This window comes from Delphinapterus leucas, chromosome 3 (genome assembly GCF_059928025.1).
Source record: "Delphinapterus leucas isolate spDelLeu-1000000601 "Yukka" chromosome 3, BTC_Dleu_Yukka2, whole genome shotgun sequence".
Lineage (NCBI taxonomy): Eukaryota > Metazoa > Chordata > Mammalia > Artiodactyla > Monodontidae > Delphinapterus > Delphinapterus leucas.
In genome coordinates, this window is record NC_143131.1 from 129235584 (window position 1) to 129247894 (window position 12311).

A 12311-nucleotide genomic window follows, 5' to 3' on the forward strand; every position below is an offset into this window, starting at 1 on the left:
GGCTAACAGGATGTCTATTCCTATTGGACCAACTGATAATAATTAGTTACCTCACGAAGAAAGAAGAATTTGGAATGGGACAGGACACATGAGTTTCCTTGGGTTTTGTCTGTGGGTTCTGTTTGGTTGCATTCGGCTATGAAACAACCAATTGTTGACCAGTGGAGCTGAGTTACACACTGGCTAAAGAAGTCCACTTTGAAAAAAGCTTAGAGAGGTCTTAGTTTTCTGGGAGCAAGCCCATCAGAAGCCAATGTGTGACCGGGCTGCCAATACAGATAATAGGCTCTTGGAGTGCATTAAGAGAAGTAGCAAGCCTACAGTGAAGGAGGAGATGGCCGAGATACGCTTAGAAATCTGGATTCCGTTCTCTGAGAGTCTCATTGTCAAACTTAAGTGTGTCCTGAAGAAGGTGATTAAGATAGGAAGGGTCTGGAGAACTTGCCAAATAGGGAACAAGGACAAGGATGGGAGATTTTTATCCTGGAGAAGACAAGTGTCAGCGTGATCCATTTAAATCCCTGAAGGGCTGCCTTGGGGAAGAGGGAGATGTTTGGTTCTGTGGGACACCAGGGTCACAGGGTTGGGGGGTGGGGGAAAGGCAGAGTCAGTGCTTTTTGCACAAAGTTTTCAAGAAGGCATATTCAGTTCAATTTAAAAAGATACCTTGTAGCAAAAAGACATCTACCATGGAACTGGGCCACATTCTGAGGTAGCGTGTACCAGAGGCCAGCCAGAGTGACGCAGGACGATGTGGAGGTCGTGAGGACAAGATTTGATGTCAGATCTGGGTTCAGATCCTGACACGGTCATTTACTGTGTGGGCAAGGAAGCAAACCTCTCTAGATGTAGTTTCCTTAGCAATAAAATGGAGATAGTGTCTAAATTCCTGGGTTGTGAGGATTAAATGAGCTAATATACGGAAAACCCTTAACAGTTGCTGTTCCTATTATTTTGGTTACTTATGGTGGATGTTCTGCTGGCCGGGTTTCTTTCCCGCTCCTCGTTCTTGGGATTCTATGAGTAAACAGGCCACTGCTTTTTCTCCTTCATTGTTCTCCTTTGTTCTCCACTTGCAACCAGTTTCACTGTGTTGTGTTAATAACATAATTCTAGAGAAAGCTGGCCTGATGTGATTGTTTATTAGCGCTTCTTCCTCATTCATTTATATCTTTTTCCCCAGCTGATGAGCATTTTTTGCTTAGAAGTTCATTACTTCTCCCCCCCCCCCCCATTCCAGCAACGCAATTTAAACAACATTAATCCGGTATTTAGCGAGAGAATGGGGTTTTAAATGGGAAACACTCAGTTTGAGAGGTAATCTTCCTTTTCTCTTTTTTTTTAAATTTTTATTTTTTGAGCATGCTGTGCGGCATGTGGGATCTTAGTTCCCCAACCAGGGATCCAACCCGTACCCCCTGCATTGGAAGCAGGGAGTCTTAACCATTGGACTGCCAGGGAAGTCCTTCCTTTTTTTCTTCTTAAATAACATTAAAAAAAAAATCTTAATGACGAATCACCACCAATTGTCTTGGAGGAAGGTTGCAGAGGGGATAACAGATGAGGGTTCTGGCATTTTAGAGCCAGACGTACTCTCCTCTAGCCCCCTCATCTTATATGAGGAACTCGGGCCTCAGGGAGATTGAATTATGGGCTCCTGGCCACCAAAGGGTAAACAGCAGAGATGCTGTGGTGTGAATCTCTTCCCACTGTACCGAGCTGCGTTTCCTTTGCTGCGGTGGCTGCAGGCTTGAATCCTCTTCTTCTGCTGTGTAGCCTGCACTTGGCAAGTATTTTAACTTCACTGAAGCTCAGTTTTTTAAATTTATAAACTGTCCATGTGGTAATAGTTTCTTCCTTGTAAGTATTATGGGTAGGATGATCTAAGTAAAGCCATTACACCATTGCTGGTAACTAGAAGGTATGGAAAGAGTATTTCTTAAATGAAGGGATAACAAGTTCAGGTTGTTACTGTTGATAGTGGTTATTTACCTGAGTGCTTCCCAGATGCCAGGCCTTTGCTGAGTCCTCCATACAACCCTGGGAGGTAGGTATTATAATATGTCTCTACTGTCAAGAGAATTCTGCAACTTGTGTTATTTCCCCATCCCTGCCTTGTTTGTTGCTCTCCACCCCCATCCATTCCTACCGGACTAAACAGTGACACCCTTACAATGGAGAGTTATTAGGGATCTGTTTCAGAACAGCAGAGGCGGTTCCTGGGGAGTTGCCTCTTATTCCACACAGTCAGGGGCGGAGGCATCTCACAATACAGGGTGGGGCTTGGCAGCAGTGAGAAGCAAAGGAAAGCGGGGTGACTCACCTTGGGTCCAGGAGGAGGAATCTGACTAATCATCCCTTACACCAGTGGGTCTCAACCGGGGACAGTTCCCCCCTCTCCAGCAGGTGGCATTTGGCAATGGTCTGAGACTTTTTGTTGTCACAGCTGGCAAAGGGGGGTGGTATGAGTGTGCTACTGGTATCTCGTGGGGAGAGACAAGGGATGCTGCTAAATACTGTAAAGAGCACAGGGCAGCCTCCACAGCAAAGAATGATCCAGCCCCAAATGCCACTAGGGCGAAGGTTGAGCTCCACTGCCCATACCCATCCAGTGATTTGATGTTCGTAACACATCTTGAAGCTGGATGAAAGGGAGCTGATACTTAATAAGGGTAAAGGGCCCCCTTTTGTGCCAGGCGTTGAATTACGCTAGAGTTGGGAAAATAGATTTTAATCTGCGTGCCAACTTGATCAGTTGGTAGGGGCTTCTTGGATCACTCTAGGGACAAGGATTCTGAGGCTCAGCAGGAAGGCTCCCAGCTCTGCCACTTTTCATCCATGTAGCACTGGGCAGTTACTTAACTTTTCTATGCCTTGGTTTTCTATTTATAAAATGCCAGTGATAATAGCATCTCCCTCACTGGGTTGTCAGAGGATTAAATTAATATTCCTGGGCTTCCCTGGTGGCGCAGTGGTTGAGAGTCCGCCTGCCGACGCAGGGGAAATGGGTTTGTGCCCTGGCCTGGGAGGATCCCACATGCCACGGAGCGGCTGGGCCCGTGAGCCATGGCCGCTGAGCCTGCACATCCGGAGCCTGTGCTCCGCAGCGGGAGAGGCCACAACAGTGAGAGGCCCGTGTACCGCAAAAAAAAATAATAAAAAAGAAATTAATATTCCTGATATACAACACGCTGGCACGCTGTTATCATCATCATCACCTTCACTATCAGGGACATAATCCTGCCATATGTTTACCATCCTTGTTGTACTCAAATGAGATACAATCTCTTAAGTAGGCAAGACATGTATAATTGGTCCCATTTTTTAGGATGAGAAAATTGCATTGCAAGCTGGTTAGAGCGTTCAGAGAGATGATTCCGAGTGTTAAAATATAGAGGTGGGCCTTTACAGAGAGTGTCATCTTAATTCTTGAAGTGTTTTGTCAACCAGTGTTATCCCTTGCCCAACTCTGAAATGTCTGTAGAGATCCTCAGGGGCTGATCTTTACTGCACCTTTGTACTGTTCAGGTTGGTGTGAGCTGTGTTCCTGTCGTTAGGCAATAAAGGGCACTTTGGCGCTTACTGATCTGAGCTGCCCGTGGGGCTTCCAGAACAAGAGCAAAGTGGAATCACTGAGACCATAGGTGATAGGGGCACCTCTGGCTCACATATAGGCAGCCCACATATGGCATTATTTTGCTTGTCTCTCTCCATTTTTCTTAAATTTACAACTTCAAATTTTCTTTGTTTTCAAAAACTAAGTGACACGGAAATTTCTTTTTTAAAAAAACTTTTAGCCCGCCGCCGCCACTACTGTAGCACTCAGGGCCCCTCAACACAGGCGGCGGAGGCGGAGGCGGAGGCCATGGCGGCGGGATGGCCGACGCGACAAGCCCGAGGTGCTTAGGGCTGCTGGCGACGACAGCCCGCATCCGCAGCGCCCCCCTCGAGCCGCCGGGGAAAACCTCACCTGCCCGAGCAGGAGAAGCAGCCGCCGCAGCACAGTGACAGCTCCAATGGCGTTAAAATGGAGAATGTTGAATCAAAGAAGAGAAACCTGAATTAAAAGAAAAATCTACAGGAAATAAGAGGGCCAATGGATTTCACCCTCATTCAAAAGACAAGAATTCAGGCACTGGAGAAAAGAAGGGTCCAAATCGTAACAGAGTTTTTATTAGCAACATCCCATATGACATGAAATAGCAAACTGTTAAAGATCTAATGAGAGGAAAAGTTGGGTCAGGTTACATACGTGGAGCTCTTTAAGGATGCAGAAGGAAAATCAAGGGGTTGTGGTGTGGTTGAATTCAAAGATGAAGAATTTGTCAAGAAAGCACTAGAAACTATGAACAAATATGATCTTAGTGGAAGACCCTTGAATATCAAAGAGGATCCTGATGGAGCAAATGCCCGTAGGGCATTGCCACCAACAGGGGGATCATTTCCAGGAGGACATGTACCCAACATGGGATCGGGATTGATGAATTTACCACCTTCCATTCTTAATAATCCAAACGTTCCTCCTGAGGTTATCAGTAATTTGCAGGCTGGGAGACTTGGTTCCACAATTTTTGTTGCTTGGTTCCACAATTTGTTGCTTCAAAGTTGGTTGGAAGGAGCCAAAGGAAGTGTTCAGCGTAGCTGGAACTGTAAAGTGGACAGATATTAAAGAAGACAAAGATGGCAAGAGCAGAGGAATGGGCACAGTCACTTCTGGACAGGCAATTGAAGCAGTTCAAGCAATTTCTATGTTCATTGGGCAGGTTTTGTTTGATAGACCTATGCATGTGAAAATGGATGACAAGTCTGTCCCTCATGAAGGCTACCGTTCATATGATAGTAAAACACCACAATTACCACGTGGTCTTGGAGGCACTGGAATGGGACTTGGTCCATGTGGACAGCCTATTAGTGCCAGACAGTTGAACGCAGGTGGTGGAATGGGAAATTTAGGTCCAAGTGGTATGGGAATGGATGGTCCAGGTTTTGGAGGAATGAATAGAACTGGAGGAGGAATTGGGTTTGGTGGTCTGGAAGCAATGAATAGCATGGGAGGATTTGGAGGAGTTAGTCAAATGGGAGAGCTATACCGTGGTGCGATGACTAGTAGCATGGAGAGAGATTTTGGATGTGGTGATATTGGAATAAATCGAGGCTTTGGAGATTCCTTTGGTAGACTTGGTGGTGGAATGGGTGGCATGAACAGTGTGACTGGAGGAATGGGGATGGGACTGGATCAGATGAGTTCCAGCTTTGATAGAATGGGACCAGGTAGAGGAGCTATCCTGGAAAGGACTATCAATATGGATCGAAGATTTTTATCAGGTCCAATGGGAAGTGGAATGAGAGACAGAATAGGCTCCAAAGGCAGCCAGGTATTTGTCAGAAATGTCATGTAATGTTTGCAGAAATAAAAATGGAGAATGGAAGGTCAAAAGGCTGTGGAACAGTCAGATCTGACTCCCCAGGATCAGCTGAAAAAGGCTGCAGAATAATGAATGGCATAAAAATCACTGGCAGAGAAATTGATGTTCTCTTGGATCATAATGCATAATTTGAAACCACGGTTGGAACATTCTTACATCTGTTCTGCTGAATCTCTTAGTAAAAGTCATTTTTTAAAGTAATACTGTATGCTTACAAAAGTTGTAAAAATGTACTTTTAAAACTCCCACCAGCTTTTAACAGTATAGTGTTAAATATACTCTGATTTTTGTTAATCTCAAGTTTGTATTTTTAAAGACAGCAAGTCTGGTCGTTCAGTTTAAATGAATGGTTATACTATTTTTAATGAAATAAGCCATTTTCATGTTGTTTTCAGTTCTACGTAGTGGGATTTGTTTGTTCAAGTGTCCCCAGCTTTTATCAACGTATTGTAAGGTAAAACATAGGTGGTTTTTTCAAAACTTCTGTTTAATACATGTAATTGTCCTTGAAAAGCAAGGGCTCAGACAAATTAGGATATGATCTTGGTTGGTTTTAAATTACTTTCTGTTGGTGATAAAGAATTATTGTAAGTTTTAGATTCTAAAGTTCAGAATATTTTTCATTTGACTTAAATGAAGAAATGGAGTTTTCTTTCTCTGCCCTTCCCCATCATTCACATTTTCCACATGACACTATTAACATTAACCGCCACAGCCCCTTATTTTATTATTTCCAATAATTCCAAGTTCATATAGAACTGATAATGTTGCAATCCCCAAGTATAATAATAGGCAGATTACTCCCAACTTTCTGTCTAGTTTCCAGCCATTAAGATGAACTGCTAAGAAAAGAAAAATAATTGAAATGTTGAGAAAGATGGTTATGTAAGTTAGTCCTCTACTCTTCACTTCTACAGGAGCAGATGCATTTATAAATGCAGTTTTAATAAACCATGGAACTCCTAGGCACAGCATATCGAACACGTTGGATCCCACAGTGGTAGACATAGCCATATCTCCTTTGCCTGCAAAAAAAGCATGTTGTTAAAATATGCATACCAATACTGTATTTTATTAATAAGCTTCATAAGAATAAACACTGGATAATTCTTCTGTTTGTTTTGGAAAATTGTTGTGTTAGAGCAGAAGTTACTGAGTTTGTATTTTTGAATTTTGGGGGGGGTTAGTGTTTGAAGTCTTAACATTTATTTACCCAATAATTATCTATTTATTAAACCATTTTTCAATAAGGTATGTAGATTACTTGTTGTTTTTCATCGTAACGTGGTTAATTATGATTTACTGCACATTTCAGATGAATATTATTTGGGGGTTTAGATTCAGTGAAATTAATCTGCTATTAAATAGTAAATCCTTCCCCTTGAGCCACTCCTTTTTTTTCCTTCAAAGTATGTTACTGAGGAAATAAATATTTTAAAGGTACCTTTGCTCAGTGTATTTCAGCCAGGCTTTTAAGAATGGGCATTGCAGTTTGACGGACCTACTTCTTACCTTTTCTTAGAACAAACACACTTGCGATCGTGTCTGGTATGCTTGTTCCTGCTGCTGATAAAGTAAGACCCATTACTGTATCTGGAATTTCTAATGTTTCCCCTGTAATACACATAGATGTTACAAGTTCCAAATCTTATAGATTCGCTAACTGTTCTCTGCAGGTATTTCTTTCCTGAAAGAGAAAATGGGCATATTTAGATTTCAGAACCAAGATGTACTTACTTAGATTTTAGCTAGCAAAATATTTGAATAATATTGGTGAATTGGTAACCCAAGTAGCACAGATTTTTAATGGCAGATATTGTTATTTGATACACAAAATTCTACCAAGGAGTTATTTCTCTACCTGCTATGTTTACAGAAGTTTTGGATGTCCACTGTTATCAAGGCTGTTGCTTAAAATACGCTAATGAGATTGGTTATTTTCTCTTTTCCTTTTTAAAAACATTTCCTAAAGAGGTCAGATTTAAGCAAATTATTTATAGCTGTTTTTAAGCTGTAAATGTGTTAACATGGCATGCATTTTTAAAGTCCCACTTTAGTGACAGACCTTAGTCTAGTGTTTTCTTTGGGAAATCATAAATCTGAGGAAAACAAAATAGGATTCTCCTTGAGTCTTTCTATCTTTATGGTCCTAGTTTAATACTTCTGTTAAATCTGATGTCAGTTCAACATTTTTAATAAACGTATTCATTTTGGGAAACAGAACTAGAGGGAAGTTTTAAAAAAAAGTAAATGTAACTGCTCTTAATATTGTAATTGAAAACTTACTTTAGAATTTTTTTCTTAAAATGTTAATTAAAAGAACTTCAGGTAGCATGCTTATTGCATGCTTATATGTTGATATTGGAATTGCAGTTGGTTGTTAATTTTGTTACTGGTTTGCCAGAGTTCATATGTACATAAATAACACTAATATTTATCAAAAAATTTTTTTAAAATTTTATATTGGAGTTTAGTTGATTAACTGTTGTGTTAGTTTCAGGTGTACAGCAAAGTGATTCAGTTATACATATACATGTATCTATTCTTTTTCAGATTCTTTTCCCATTTAGGTTATTGCAGAATATTGAGCAGAGTTCCCTGTGCTGTACAGTAGGTCCTTGTTGGTTATCTGTTTTATATGAGTAGTGTGTATATGTCAATCCCAAACTCCCAATATATCCCTCCCCCCCCCCCCCAGCTTTCCCCTTTGGTAACCATAAGTTTGTTTTCTAAGTCTGTGAGTGTGTGTCAGTTTTGTAAACAAGTTCATTTGTATCATTTTTTTGAGATTCTGCATGTAAGCGATATCATATACTTGTCTTTCTCTGTCTGACTTACTTCACTTTAGTATGATAATCTCCACGTCCATCCATGTTGCTGCAAATAGCATTATTTCCTTCCTTTTTAATGGCTGAGTAATATTCCATTGTATGTATGTACCACATCTTCTTTATCCATTTATCTGTCAGTGGACATTTAGGTTGCTTCCATGTCTTGGCTATTGTGAATAGTGCTGCTGTGAACGTTGGGGTGCACGTACCCTTTTGAACCATGTTTTTCTCTGGATATACGCCCACGAGTAGGATTGCTGGATCATATGGTAGCTGTATTTTTAGTTTTTTAAGGAACCTCCATACTGTTCTCCGTAGTGGCTGTACCAATTTACATTCCCACCAACAGAGTAGGAGGGTTTCCTTTTCTCCACACCCTCTCCAGCATTTGTTGTTTGTAGATTTTCTGATGATGCCCATTCTAACTGGTGTGAGGTGATATCTCATTGTAGTTTTGATTTGCATTTCTCTAATAATTAGCTATGTTGAGCATCTTTTCATGTTGCTGTTGCCCATCTGTATTCTTCTTTAGAGAAATGTCTATTTAGGTCCTCTGTCCATTTTTTTTTTAAAATAACTACTCTTTATTTATTTAGTTATTTTTGGCTGCTTTTGGGTCTTCATTGATGCACACAGGCTTTCTCTAGTTGCGGTGAGCGGGGGCTACTGTTCGTTGTGGGGTGTGGGCTTCTCATTGCAGTGGCTTCTCTTGTTGTGGAGCACGGGCTCTAGGCATGTGGGCTTCAGTAGTTACAGCACGCGGGCTCAGTAGTTGCGGCATGCAGGCCCTAGAGTGCAGGCTCGGTAGTTGTGGTGCATGGGCTTAGTTGCCCTGCGGCATGTGGGATCTTCCTGGACCAGGGATCGAACCCGTGTCCCCTGCATTGGCAGGCAGATTCTTAACCACTGTGCCACCAGGGAAGTCCCCTGTCCATTTTTTTGATTGGGTTGTTTATTGTCTCTCTCAATTTTTAAAATTTGAATTTGTGGTCAACATTTAAAAATCAAAAGATAGCTAATAAAAATGTAAAGTTCCAGTGTCTTTGAAAATGAGAATATCTGGTTATACTCAGCCCACATTACTGTATGGTAAAAATTGGCTGGGGTAGCCTCTCTCCTCCCTTCAGTCGCTGGACTTGCTAGTTTCCCCCACTCCCCACCAGGCCTCAGTGTATTCTCAACACTGAGACTGAGTGGCAGCTGCTATCTGTTCACTCACACTTGGTCTGCTTTACTTGTTTCCATTGCCTACCTGGTTCTGCAGACATTGGAATTGGCAGCTGTTTGCACAGAGCTGATTATACTCCTTACGTTCAAAGGATGTGTTGACCTTTGCTACCTGTGAGGAAGTCAGGGCAGGGATTATTGTGCCCATTTTCCAGATTGGGAAACTGAGGCCCAAAGTTAAACAAGTTGCCCAGGATCACATAGCAACTTTAGTGCTGAGATGGGAGTAGTTTTATGGATGCTTAAGCTTTGCATTTGGTTTGTAATTTTTGACTATGAGAACATGGAGACATTTAATTTTTTCCCACTGTCCTCTGGTCCCACAACTATAAAAAGAGAATACTGGTTTAGATTAGTAGTTTCCAGACTTCGTGGATTTCTACAATTCCCAAAAAATTGGGGTACCCAAACACAGGGTTGTCAACATTGGTATCAACTTACAAAACAAAACCCCAAACATTTGCTACCACCACTATTTCATAAAAGAAGGGATAAATAATAACTATAAAAGATGGAAGAACATAGTCTCAGAATAAAGGAGGTTTCTTTCATCAAAGTGTCTATGCATATGTACAAATATTATTAAACATTTCCTTAATTTTCCATTTCACCATGGCAGATAGAGGCACTAGTTTTGGGGGAGTGGCTGGCTTGGGAGATCTTTAAGGTTATGTCTAGCTTACTCATTCTAGATCTTTTTTTTTTCCAGTGCTGTAGTGAGAGCCAGTTCACCAAGCCAGCCCCCAAATATACATCAGAATATCTGCAGTGTCCTGGGCAGTTATTTGGGCACATGCCCTTCTGGTTTCTTTTCTGCTCCTGTTTCCAGATCCTCTGGCCTTCATGAGTAGAAAGAAATCACCTGGTCCTTATGAAAAGATTATTCAATAGTTGGGAGTTAGTTTCTGGTCACAAATGGAGCGTTCACTGGATAGAACCATGCTAAGGGCTCTCTGAGGGGGTGACAAATAAGAAGCTGGACACAGGGCCTGCCTGATCTCAGAAAGCACCAATTCTGAGAAAACAGTCTTAGAAAACTGGAGAAAAATAAGCTTTACAGGAGAGGTCGAGAGAGAAGTGGTTGAGTTCCAATTCTGCTACCAATTTACTGTGGAACCTTGGACAATCCACCCCCCCCCCCACTCTGTGCCTGAGTTTCCTTCTCCATAAAGCAGAGGGATTGGGTTGGATGCTTTAAGCTTTCTTTTAGTTCCCATATGCTATGATTTAATGTAATTCAGTTCATAAAATCAAAACATAAATGGGGAAGGCCCTTACAGGTCATCTAGTAGAAGTACCCTGCTATTTAACTACATGCAAATGAAACCTCTCAGCCACAGCTTCAAGGGACCCCAGATGTCCCTTCCATCCCTCAGAGCAGTGCTTTGCTCTGAGAGAGGCAGGGAGGTGGAGTGGTGGAGTTACCCAGTGTGCCATTCGTGGGTTAGGAAAGGGCCTTCTTGTTTCATTAAGAGCCCAACTTTCCTGTCCCTAGGCTACAGGGCTCTTAGGAGGAGCAATCTTCCTTTTCTGCTGTGTTCGTTGACTCCAGTTCACCTTTTCTTTTTATTTTCAGTTAGGAGCAAATTATGACCACCTCTGTGGGTTTACTTACTTGCTGAAATTTTTTTCTTTGGAACCTCAGGGAATGTGGGGTAGAAGGGGTGGGTGGGACTCATGGGTCCTTAGAATATCAGGGTTGGAGAGACACACAGAGAGGATCCAGTTTGGATCCCCAGCTGAAGTGTGAGTCACTCCAGTCACCTTCCTATCAAATGCTTATCCAGCCTTTCCTTGACTACCAAAGAGAAGCACTCTGTGTTTTGGCGTAACACTGAGTGATGTTCCTTTTACTGAGCTGAAATCTCTTTTCTGTGATTTTTTACCAGTTGTTTCTGGCTCTGTCCTCTGCAGCCACTCAAGAGAAATCTGTTTCCTTTTCAGTTCTGAGGTCAGACCTGTAGACTTTTCTTGCAGCTGAGCATGTCCTGCACCCTCACCCATTTCTCTTTTGATATAATTTGTAAACTTTCTCCTTGGGCCTCACCCTGATTTGCTTATTCAGTTTCTTTCAACAAGTGAGTAATTTTTATCATACAACAAATGAGTAATATTTACTAAGTGCCTACCATATGCTAGGTATTGTGCTGGGTGTTGGTGATGGAGTGGAGATTAAAACCCGCTCCTGGCTTCTGGGATGTGGTGGGAAGAACATGCCGTTGAGTGAGGAATTCAAAGTTAGAGTGGTTGGGTTTGAACTCCAGCTCTACCACTTAACATTTTGTGCCATTGGACAAGTTGTTCAACCTCTCGGATCCGCAGTTTCCCCATCTGTTGAATGGAGGGAAATAATAACGACTACTTCATTAGGGTTATTAGTAGTTAATAAATAAAAAGTGCTTATCTATTTTGATGATCTATCCCTATGTTTCTAAATATTGAAGGTTAAAATAATTCAATTTGCAAAAACAAGTGCTTAGAGTCAAGCTTGGCACATTCTAAACACTGAAAAAATGTTAGCTCTGGTTACTGTGATGGAGCAGAAGACACTGAGGTGTATAGACTGAGGAATTCACTAAGCTACTTCACTAAGGAAGTAGCTTTTAAGCTGAGGTTTTGCAAGGTGGGCAAGAGCTGGTTAGGTGTCAAGGGAGAGGAGAGCAGTTCAGACAGAGGAAACAGCATGTGCAAAGGTCCTGAGGAGAAGATCTTGGCACGTGGCAGGAGCTGAAAGCAAGCCAACGTGGTTGGTGCTTTGTTAGTGAGAGAGGGAGAGCAGTGGGGGACATGGGGCTGGAGTGGTGACTAGGGCTGTGTAATGCAGGAC

General features: G+C 41.9%; 1 pseudogene across 1 annotated transcript in view; it reads left to right on the forward strand.

Moving 5' to 3' along the window:
* LOC149749698 (myelin expression factor 2 pseudogene) overlaps positions 1-12311 on the forward strand; it is a 178643-nt pseudogene that overhangs the window by 125294 nt on the left and 41038 nt on the right. The window contains exon 3 of the transcript XR_016392826.1: positions 1-12311. This exon is cut by the window's left edge and continues 23669 nt beyond it; it is cut by the window's right edge and continues 41038 nt beyond it. The product of XR_016392826.1 is annotated as a myelin expression factor 2 pseudogene (transcript).